A 12,634-nucleotide genomic window follows, 5' to 3' on the forward strand; every position below is an offset into this window, starting at 1 on the left:
ACATACCATATTGCTTAGACCATGTATATATATATATATATACATATATATATATATATATATATAAAACAATACTTAATTAGCTTTTACTTTCTAAAGCTTTTTTTTAAATGGCGTCAAAGTCAAGAAAACCTGAGCTCAAATCCCACCTATGAACCAACCATACTGACTACTTGACCCTGAGCAAGTCATCTAACTTTTCCACATTCTAGGAAACTTTATAAGTTGCTGAAAAGGTTCTGACCTGCATTGATTGGGGGTGTTTTTTTCACCCAGAAGTCCCTAAAGTCATAAAATCACAGATTTAATACCTATCCCTATGCTTATTAATAGTCATTTCCCTTTCATGTTGTAAAGACCAAAGCCAAAATCTGTAGGTACAAAATAAGTTGGAAAGTTAAGGTCATTTGTGAGTATTTTAAGAAAAAAGAAAAAGAAATTCTAACATAATCATGGTTGTCTACACAAATCATCAATTTGAATAAAACCAGGAATTTTAAAAACTGAACTCACTAAAACATTGCTTTTTATCAACAGATTAGACCAAGAAATCTATTCCACTGTATGTTTACTTTTCAACCAGTTGTTTGGACTTCTATAGACCCAATCTATTTGAATGCTTTGCATTAAAGCTATTTTTGGTAGACATGATCGGAAATATTTTTTTCAGTTCTTTGCGTGTACAGAGAGACATTTGCATTTTGCACGTGTGGGCAGAGCCAGAAAAAGAGTGTGACCAGTGCTGAGCAGAATGGGAGAATCATTTCCTGGTTCCAACAAAACTATCCTCTTGTTTATTGCATAGAGCTTGTTTTATTCTTTTTTGAGATGGAAATTCAACATTGATGGCTCTCATGTTACTTGTTCCTTATGTGCTATTGCTTAACCAGTTCCTCTCCACAGTCTATCTTTGATAGTCTTCTCAAAAATTGACTATCAGAGTCTCTTTAAGTGATCTATCCCTATATCACAGACATTTCATAACAGAAATAGAAATTATAGAATTGTCATCACTTAACTTGGATAATTTCTTTTTATATTTATAAGAATTTTAAAGTGGCTCCTGGCAGCTATCTACACCTGGGTGGTGAAATTGATAGAGTGCTGGGACTGGAGTTAGGAAGACTAGAGTTAAAATGCAACCTCAGACACTTAAATTAGACAAATACACTAGATATGCAAGTCTGGGCAATTCACTTAATCCTTTTTGCTTCAGTTTCCTCTCTATAAAATGAGATGGAGAAAGAAATGACAAACCATTCCTGTATCTTTGACAACAACAACAACCAAAAAAAATCCCAAATGGGGTCATGAAAGGTCAGACCAAAATGACTCAACAACAGCAAAAGCTACCTATACCTTAGTTGCTTATCTACCTTAAAGCAATTACATGAAAATTCCAGGATAGGAATACAATTCTTCCCCCAATAAAACCTAAAACTCTTAGAATAGGCACTTTCATTTTTGTCTTCACTTTTGTAAGTCCTAACAGTGAGTGATACAATAAAAGTATTTACTTTAAAAAAAAAAAAGTTTCTGTGAAACCGAAAACAAGAAAATGATTGTGAACAAATTAGATGAGTATGTTTTCATTCCTTAATTTTGCATATTAAGTATCCACCATATTTAAGGCATCAGGCATGGCCCAAGGGGGAGACACAAATATAAATAAGGCCTTGTCTTCAAGGACTTTATAACATGGATACAAATAACTCTAAAATAGGGAAAAAGAAGTACTAACAACTAGCTATGAGAATTCAAAACAGAGGAAAAAAAATCACTTCTTTAGGGAGGAATCAGAAAAGACTTCATATGGAAAGAGATGGGTAGAATATCAAAACAAACATATGGGGGCAGGAGAGGCAAATAGGGAAAAAAGTTATTTATAAAGGGTTGTTTTGAAGAAAGCATTTTGTAAACTGTGAAGTATTACTTAAATGTCAGATTTGTGGGAGTTTGTTGTTATTGTTGTTGGATGTGGGATGGCAGCCTGTGATTTCATCTGTATGGAGTATTCTTTGTGTGGAAACTACCTTTACCAAAGCAAACATTCCTCATAAAAAACAAACCATATCAAAACAAACCCAAAACTCCTAACTTATCAGCATCCTACAGTATTAGAGTTGACTGGGAACTCCATCTTTTGACTCAGCCCATTCTTTCTGGTTGACCCTCATGCCTGAAATGCTCTCCCTCCTCCATTCCAACTACTGACCTCCTTGACTTCTGCATCCAATAGGAAGCCTTTCCTGACCCCTTTAATATCAGTGCCTTCCCTCTGTTAATTATTTCCTATTTATCCTGCATATAGTTTACCTTGCATGTAATTGTTTGCAAGTTGTCTCTCCAGTTAGATTGTAAGTTCCTCAAGGATAGGGACTGTCTTTTGCCTCTTTTTTGAAAATAGTAGCTGAAACACATAGCTCCTTCTGTGGTTGTTATCATTACTACTGTATCGCCTAGTTGCTTTAAAAAAACTATAATTTTAACAACATTATTATTATTATTACAATGGAAATAACCACTAACTGACATTATGATCCTAAAATATGCCCCCCCCCAAAAAAAGTCTAATTACTTGGATACTTTGGAATTAGGCAGGGCCTACAAGATACTTTAAATCTTCCTGGACTGAACTATGATAAGGTCCAGAATGTAATGTATCCTGAGGGAGTGACATATTTTTGTATAACCATAGCCACCTGAAAGCAAATGATTCCTCTGACTACAGAATGTTTTGAGGCATGCAATGTGACCCATGGAAAAAGTTGTGACAGAGTAAGATTAACTGAATTAAGGATTCCTGAGAAGCTAGATGGGACATTGGATAGAGCATTGACTGGATTTGAAGTGTGGAAATCCTGAAATCAAACCTCGTTTTAGAACTTTATTACCTGCATAACCCTAGGCAAGTCACTGAATTTTTCTGTGCCTCAGTTTCTTCAACTGTAAAAGGAGGCTAATGACAATACCTACCTTCCAGGATTATTGTGATAATGAAAATTGTCAGATTCTTTGAGAAACTTATATTGGTTTTTAAATGCCAATATCTATCCCTTGAGGCTCCAAGTTTTTTTTAATCTAGTAATGAGTTGAAGGTCCATTAAAATGAATAGACAGGGTTTAGAAATGGGTTGGGGTACACTGATTCTCATGAGGAAATTTAAAGAAAAGTGTTAGAGGTCCTGGAATTTATTCATTGTACATCACTCCAGAATGATTATTCTTCAAGAAATCATGTATTTACACCCCTATTTACACTCCTATTAAATGTTCTCTCTCACCTCTATACTGAACCTGATTTTTCCTAATCTTATTTGCACATTTCAGGCTAAGAGCAAACTCTATTGGATACAGATTAAGATAATACTGATGAGAAAAGTATGTTGCTCTGGAATACTTGGGATATATTGGGCACCACCTGATATTTGCCACCACCAAAGCTGCTCCCCACTGCAAATCCACCCTTTAAGTCCTGAAATACATAGTTTATAAGGTGCTTACATATGGGAAAGGCATTGTAGAGATAAAATGTCATGATGGGGGAACATACCTAATTCCTCTACTTTGCCAGGATTGTAATTTTCTGTTTACGCTCCTCCATGAGCACTAAGTTGCAGGTGCCTTAATGGTCCAGGACAGAAAACATGTAAGTTTGTTTGAAATGATGTGGTAAATCAGGAATCAGGATGGAGTGGTATTAGTCCCACACTCCAATGGTTTTTGAGGTTCAATAATCACTAGAGAAGTGCTGTTTTTCACTTTTATGAATACAGTTAGGATTCTGGTAGAAGATGCATATGGGCAGAATAAACCCTACCTTATATTTTTTAAATTAATTTTATTCTTATTCATGGAATAAAACAAGCATTTCCATAACATAATATAATAGGAAAGTTCACATGAAATTGCAATTCTATTATGTATAACTTGCTTTACCTTCTAAATATATAATAAAGTTATCATGCAGTTTTTTTCTTTTTTCTTCCCTTCTCCAAACCCTAGAGATGGCTACCATTAAATATAAGTATATATACATATATATATATATATATATATGCATGTGTGTGCCTGTATCTGTGTGTGTCTTTGTGTAAAACTATTGTATACATGCTTCTATGTATCAGTTTTTCTTCTGGATGCAGATGACTTCTTTCTTCCTATGTCCTTAATTATTAAATTAAGTATTTTTAATAGTCAAAAATGCTTCTTTGCTTGAACCTAAGCATATATTGACCTTCAAGAATTTCTATAGGATCTGATTTTCAAGTTTTAATATGGGATAAACTCATTCAAATAGAGCTTTAAACCCTGTAATAAAGATGATTTGCAATTAATAAATCAAAGAGATTCAGAGCTAAAAGAGACATTAGAAGCCATCAAGTTCAACTCCCTCATTTTATATATATGGGGAAACTGAGGCATGAAGAGATTAAATAACTTCCCCTGAATCTCAAAGTTATTGTGTTTTGAGGCAGAATTAGAACCTAAATCCATTATTTCCCCCTTTTTCTAGTGGGTTTACAAAAGCTATTCCCTATGTCTTTGAAGATAACTTAGGAATTGGTTTTTCTAGCATAGCATCGCTCTCTTGGTTTTCAGTAGAGGTCTGTTAAACTTTCAAAGCAGCAGAGTGCTAAGTGGTTCAGGTTACTATTTGGGTCAACTTCAAGGAAAGCTAGGATTTAATACTCTGGGAATGCTTCCTTGTGAGACCTGACATACTTCAGTGGGGGCAAAGTCTCATGCATCCCAAGGGTTTCATGAATCCTGAGAGTCAATATTTTTTACTTTTATGACAATGATCTTGAGACAAATGGCAGTTGCCCTTGCTGGTTAAAAGCAAAGTTCCCCAAGCTTTGTAATCTCTTAAAAAGGGCTTCAGACCTTTTAGCAATCAGAAAGTGCCAGAATCAGAGGCCAAATAGGGCAATTATAAGAAGAATTCATTTGGGGATCTCCTGATACTTGCCACAATAGATGCCAGCAGTGTGCTCACAATATAGGCAATCTATCTTTGGACACATGCATATTGGAGAAAATCAGAGATCAGAAATGACTAGTGACAGGATCCTGGAAGGATTGCTTGGCTGAATTGAGGAAAGGGAGATCCCAGATGGATGTTTTAGATTTCTCTATCCTGAGACATTGATGGATGAGTTTTGATAAAGGAGAAGCCAATTACTTGGTCTAGCTCTTCTCAGACAGTCAACAAACTCTTCTTGGACAGGGTCAGCCAAATGATTTCATTTAATTCCAGTGTTCATGTTGTCAGGTAGAATATACGTGCGTACTTAAGCTAGCCTACAAAATCATAAAGTCCAGTAGCTAGCATCTTTCTTTCATCAGAAAGCTTTCTCAAGAAGATTGCAAAATAGTTCTGTAGAGGACCACTCTCATCGACATATGGGATGAAGACTGGACAGATGATAAACCTTGATTTTAAAGATAGTTGCAAGATGAATAGGAAGGCCAAAAAACATTTAATAATTACCATTGCTTCAGGAAAGTGGGACAATGTAGTCTTTTGTTATTACTGTTGTTATTCAGTTGCATCTGGCCTTTTATGACCCCGTTTGATGTCTTCTTAGCAAAAACACTGGACTGGTTTATTATTTCCTTCTCTAGCTCATTTAATAGACAAGGGCAATGAGACAAACAGGATTAAGTGACTTGCCGAGGTACACACCTAGTATGAGTCTGAGAACAGATTTGATCTCACAAAGATGAACCTTACTGACTCCAACTCCAGTACTTTATCCACTGAGCCCCCTTTTTTGTGGTCCTTTACTCTTCTCTTAAATTTTCTAGCATATTGGTAGTGAAGGAGTATGTCTGGTTGGTTGGCTGGACAGGATGTCTGGGCCCAGGACCCTGCCTAATTGGTCTCTTCAGAAACAGATAAGGTCATCCAAGTCTATGGGGAATGTTTTAGTTCTGTAAATGTTTCATCATCCCCACATAGGGTAACATTTTTATGCCACTGATGAGAATCCAGAAAGTGCTTCATACTCAAAAATTAGAGGGTGTGGGGTGGCTAGGTGGCGCAGTGGATGGAGCACTGACCCTGGAGTCAGGAGTACTTGGGTTCAAATCTGGCCTCAGATGCTTAATAATTACCTAGCTGTGTGGCCTTGGGCAAGCCACTTAACCCCAGTGCCTTGCAAAAACTAAAAAAAAAAAAATTGAGGGTGACAAGGAAGCCCAGAATCAAAAGGGTTAACATTTAACCAGTGTATATGACCAAAGTATCAGGGTCTATTAGCTATAGCAGAAGTCATCAGAAAAACTTACTCAAAGGCTTCAAAATTTGTGCTCTGAAAACATTAAAATATTATGCAATTAATATCAATTCAGTTATGTGTGTCTGTCTAGGTATCTATACATCTGTCTGTCTATCTTTTTATCTTATCTGTCATCATTATAGATACAGTGGAGAAATACCATTTGGGCCAGTAGAGACACCAAGTTCCAGCACTATCAATATAATCAGGTAAGAAGGAAAGACTTAATTTTAAGTTCCCATAGAATGGGAAGAAAAGTAATGAGTTGATAAAAACTCAGTAACAAATATGATATAGAATGATTAGGATAGTCTGAACCTTTCATACACAGAAGACTAGACACATAAATGAATGTCAAAGTCATGAATACCACTCCTGATATGAGCCCAGCCTTCAGCCTTTTCTAAATCTTTCATATTTAGTACACTCCAAGTTAAGAGGTATCTGTTTATCCTGAAAGTATATGTATGTAAACAGCTACATCCAGTCCTCTTTCTTTGATCTCAACCTGAAAAACAAAGAAACAAGCAAACAATGCCTTTGACTACCCTCGCCATTCTGACTCATTCTAGTTTGGATGAAGACCATGACCTGGTTTGACATATTCAGCATCTTTTCCCAGAACCAGACTAATACTGGAACTGAAGGGTAATAGAGAGACAGACACATAGATTTTTTTTTCCTATCATTTTGGGACAAGTGAATATTCCATCACTTATTTGTTTGCTGATCAAAACACCTATAGTCAACTCAGATGTGATTATGGCTGGGTCTCTTTTGAGATTTAGAGAGAATATTTTAAGATCCAAGAAAAAAAGTCTAGAGTTGCAAAAGTAGGATATAGCAAATACTAGGCAAATATGGCAGGACAGAGGGAAGTCCAACAGAAACAAATAAAAGAGGTAGTTTCAGGAGAATGCAGGGAGCTTTGGGAAAACTCCCACTGATCTCTAAAATTTCCTCTAGAAGGGACTCAGACTCAGGACCTGAAATTGAATTCTTTCTCTGATGATTTTGAAAGACTATTCTCTAAAGCACTGGAAATTACCATGTGACTTGGGCAAATGACAGTGTCCTCATCTGTAAAATGGGCATGCCTCATAGGGATGTCATGAAGAACAAAAAGATTACATAGATAAATACTTTGCAAATTAAAGTGCTATATAAAGGATAGATAACATCTTCATTGTTATTGTTATAACTATCTAATAATTTAACTTGAAAAGACTTTGAGAAATAGAAGGTTGAATGGTATGACATGCTGTGGTCCATGGTATCACAAAGAGTCAGACATGACTAAAAACCTGAAAAACAAGCAATACTCAGAAGAAATATGATACTACTAGACTAGCTTAACTCAGAGACTACCTTTACAAAAATGCACATTTATTCTCTCCCAGGAAACAACTTGTGTTTTTCATAACCTCTTTGTTGCCACTCAAATTCTTTTAATTCAGTTCAAAATAAATATTAGCTCCTCTGAATAATTTCAATGCTTAACCCTTTTGCCCATAATCAATATATAGTCACACACACACACACACACACACACACACACACACACACACACACATATATATATAAACATATTACAAATTATTAAATTATATTATAGGATATATATATATATGTGTGTGTGTGTGTGTGTGTGTGTGTGTGTGTGTGTATGTTATACAACATAATACTTGTGATAAATGGATTCCATCCATTAGTCTACCCATGCCTCCTCATTCTCTGCAAATCTTCTACATATTCCCAACAAAAGATCCACCCTCTGGTGAGAGAGGAACCTCCTCAGCGTCATGTTTATATTCTGTGGGTAATAATAGAATACTTAGACTATTTGCCTGTCGTTCCTTCTTGGAAGGATATACCTTGACTGATATGTATTCTATTCTAACAATATTTTTCCAATGAGACCTCTTCTACTGTTTCTGAAATGTACTTGTGTCCCCTATGTATCTCTCCATCACCTTTTTGGTCATTTACTCACAACTTTGATTCTTCAGAAATAATCTCATTCCATGATTTGCAACCAGAAATCCAAAAAAAGGGAAAGAAAAGGGGAAGTTCATAGGACTAAGAGGAGTGAATGATCCAGTGGAGGAGAGATCAGAGTGAGTTATCTCTTACTTGCTCTAATCTAAACTGAGTTTCATTTCACATAATTCTTTGTGAACACCTACCAACATATCTGGCCCCAGGACAAAACATGAGGTAGATATATTTTGTCTTTGGTATTCTCTCCCTTCCTATTTCAGTATCCTTTCCCCCTGATTAGGTCATTGATTCTTCATTAGTGATCATACTATATTTATTTAGCCTTCATAATCTTGAATATGACACTAGAGAGACAGCATGATAAAGGGAAAGGGCCCAAATATGCTTCAGATACTTCAGATAAAGACCAGGGTCCAAATATACTTCAGATACTTACTAGCTGCCTGACCATGTTAAATGGGAATACTCCTCACCAGAAAATTGGGAATACTAATACCTATGATACTGTTCTCAAAAGGTTATTATAAAGACCTAATTATATCTTAGAAATTATAATTAGTTATACCTTGGAAAAATATTAATTATTTTGGAAAAAACTGGACCAAGTTTGAACAGAAGGAACGTGATCTGGATTGTATTTGGGAAATTGCTTAGTATATGTAATTAAGTTTAACTTCTCCCTGAAACAAAAGTCCATTACTTTTTAACATCAATTTTCTCCCGTTTATAAATGTGAGTCATGAAATACTACAGTATTCAAATAATTAAAGCTACAGCAAAAGCCCAAAGGGCAATTGAGAGGCATATGCTGATGAGAGTAGATTTAGTGTTATGCCATTGAAGAATTATGCAGAAGAAGCATTGTAAAGGATATCATGAAAGGGAAGTCTGACTAGAGAAGGAGGAATATCTAGTCTCATATGAAAACAACATAGGCAGTCCACGTGTTCTACTGGTATTCATGAAAAGTCAAGAAAAAGAACCCAGTAAATTTTGAGCTCCCCTCATGAATTTGAATAAGATTTATTTAGGAACTTCTGACCAAGATGATGGAGAGAAGGCAGGCCCTGTCTTCTGAGGTCTCCTGATCTTCCCTTATATATAATATGAAACAAACCTCTTAATGGAAATCCGATAGACAAAACCCAGAAAGAGAAGCAAGGAGAACACCTACTTAAGGGATTGTGGGTGAGCTGGGCAAAGACAGCAGACAGCCAGTGGAGGTGGGATGAGAGCCGGGCTAGTCTAAGATCAGCCCCATGAGGCTTTCGCTGTGGGAACTGCTCCAAGAAACAACTAGAGAGTGGAGTCTTGGTGGTGGTACTGATGGTCTGGGGCTAACCAGGTCTGGAGGGCGAGCTCCATCTCTAGCACCTACTACTGGCTGGGTGGAGTTACTACACTCAGTGAGCAGGGGCAAAGGGAAAGAGGAAAAAAGGGAGAGGAGGTTGGATATAGAAGGGCAAATACACTGAAGGTGGTGGTATTCAGAAACAAAATGCTGGTGAATATGGATAAAAGGGAAAAAGGGGGGAAATACAAATAGGAAAGATAACATGGAGGGCAATAAAGAGTTAGTAATTATAACTTTAAATGTGAATGTAAAATGTAAGTGAATAGCAGAGTGGATTAAAAACCAGAATCCTATAATATGCTGCTTACAAGAAACTCATTTGAAGCAGATATATATATATAAAAGAGTAAAGGTAAAAGGTTAGAGCAAAATATATTTTGCTTCAGCTGAAGTGAAAAAAGCAGGGGTAGCAATCCTTATCTCAAACAAAGCAGCTGCAATAATAGATAGTGTTACAAGAGATAAGGAAGGAAACTATACCCTCCTGAAAGGTATCAAAGACAATAAAGTGATTTCAATACTAAATATGTATGCACCCAATGATATACCATGCAAATTCTTAGAGGAGAAGTTGAAGGAGTTACAGGAAGGCATAGACAGCAAAATTCTACTAGTGGAAGATCTCAAATTCCTGCTCTCAGATTCAGATAAATCTGACCATAAAATAAACAAGAAGAAAGTTAAGAAGGTAAAAATATTGTTAGAATACCTAGATATGATAAGCTTATGGAGGAAATTGTATGGGAATAGAAAGGAATATACCTTTTTTCCTGCAATACATGGCACTTACACAAAAACTATGTACTAGGGCATAAGAACCTAATGATCAATTGCAGAAAGGCAGAAATAGTGAATATATCTTTCTCAGATTACAATGCAATAAAATTCAATTGCAATATTGGGCCAGGAAGATATAGACCCAAAACTCATTGGAAACTAAATAACCTCATTTTAAAAAATGATTGGATCAAACAACAAATTATAGAAAGAATTATTTTATCCTAGATAAAAACAATAATGAAAGAACAGACCAAAACCTATGAGATACACTCAAGGCAGCTGTCAGGGGATATATTATTTCTTTAAATGCTTATATGAATAAATTAGAGAAAGAAGAACTCAATGAACTAAATATACAACTAAAAAATTAGAGAAAGAACAAATTAAAATCACCCAATTAAATACCAAATTGGAAATACTAAAAGTTAAGTGAAAAATTAATAAAATCAAAAGTAAAATAACTATTGAACTAATAAATAAAACCAAAAAGCTGGGTTTATGAAAAAAAATAAAATTGACAAACCTCTGGTCAATTTGATAAAAAAAAGTCAGAAGAAAACCAAATTGCTAGTATCATAAATGAAAAAGATGAACTCACCATCAATGAGGAAGAAATTAAAGTAATAATTTGGAATTATTTTGCCCAACTCTATACCAATAAATGTGATAATCTAAGTGAAATAGGTGAATATTTACAAAAATCTAAGTTGCCCATGTTAAATGAAGAGGAATTTAAATACCTGAATAACCATATCTCAGAAAAAGAATTTCAACAAGCCATTATTGAACTCCCCAAGAAAAAATTTCCAGTGTCAGATGGATTCATAAGTGAATTCTATCAAACATTTAAGGAACAACTGGTTCCAATTCTATTTAAACCCTTTGGAAAAATAAGTGAAGATGGAACTCTGCCTAACATTTTCTGACACCAATATAGTGCTGATACCTAAACCAGGAAGAGTTAAAACAGAGAAAGAAAATTATAGACCTATCTCTCTGATGAATATAGATGCAAAAATCTTAAATAAAATCTTAAGAAACTCACTTCAACAAGTTATCACTAGGATAGTACATTATGACCAAGGATTTATCCCAGGAATTCAGGGTTGGTTCAATATTATGAAAACTGTCAGTATAATTAATTATATCAATAACAAGCCTATCAGAAATCATATGATTATATCAATAGATGCTGAAAAAGCTTTTGATAAAATACAGCACTTATTCCTACCAAAAACACTAGAGAGCATAGGAATAAATGGACTGTTCCTTAGAATAATAAGCAGTATCTATCGGAAACCACCATTATATGCAATGGGGATGGGCTAGAGGCATTCCCAGTAAGTTCAGGGTTTAAACAAGAATGCCCATCATCACCACTACTATTCAGTATCGTATTAGAAATGTTAGCTTCAGTAATAAGAAAAGAAAAAGAAATCAAAGGAGTTAGAATAAGGAAGGAAAAGACAAAACTCTCACTCTTTGCAGATGACATGATGGTATACCTAGAGAATCTGAAAAAATTATCTAAAAAAAACTACTAGAAATAATTAGCAACTTTAGTAAAGTCTCAGGATATAAAATAAACCCTCATAAATCATAAAATAAACCCTCATAAATCCTCAACATTTCTAGAAAGATGCAACGGAAAGAGCTAGAAAGAGAAATCCCATTCAAAGTAACCTCAGACAATATAAAATACCTGGGATTCTATTTGCCAAGGCATACTCAGAAAGTTTCTGAAAACAATTACAAAACACTTCTCACACAAATAAAATCAGATTTAAATAACTGGGGAAATATCAACTGCTCATGGATAGGCTGAGATAATAGAATAAAAATGACAATTCTACCAAAATTAAACTGCTTCTTTAATGCCCTACCAATTAAAATTCCAAAAAATTATGTTAAAGATTTAGAAAAAGTCATAAGTAAATTCATATGGAGAAATAAAAAGTCGAGAATCTCCAAGGATTTAATGAAAAAAGTTCAAAAGAAGGTGGCTTAACCCTACAAGATCTAAAATTATTTTATAAAGTATCAGTCATCAAAACTGTCTGGTATTGGTCAAGAAATGCAGTGGTGGACCAGTGGAATAGACTAGGTGCAGTAGCAGAAATTGATTATAGTAATAATCATCTATTTGATAAACCCAAAGAGTCAAAATATTGGGATAAAAATTCTCTCTTTGATAAAAACTGATGGGAAAATTGGA

General features: G+C 35.0%; 1 protein-coding gene across 5 annotated transcripts in view; it reads right to left on the reverse strand.

Annotated features, from left to right (window-relative positions):
• The window catches only part of LOC141497715 (lipoxygenase homology domain-containing protein 1-like), a 710,463-nt gene that overhangs the window by 530,639 nt on the left and 167,190 nt on the right, over nt 1–12,634 (reverse strand). The window lies entirely within an intron of this gene.

This window comes from Macrotis lagotis, chromosome X (assembly GCF_037893015.1).
Source record: "Macrotis lagotis isolate mMagLag1 chromosome X, bilby.v1.9.chrom.fasta, whole genome shotgun sequence".
In the NCBI taxonomy this organism is placed as follows: domain Eukaryota; kingdom Metazoa; phylum Chordata; class Mammalia; order Peramelemorphia; family Peramelidae; genus Macrotis; species Macrotis lagotis.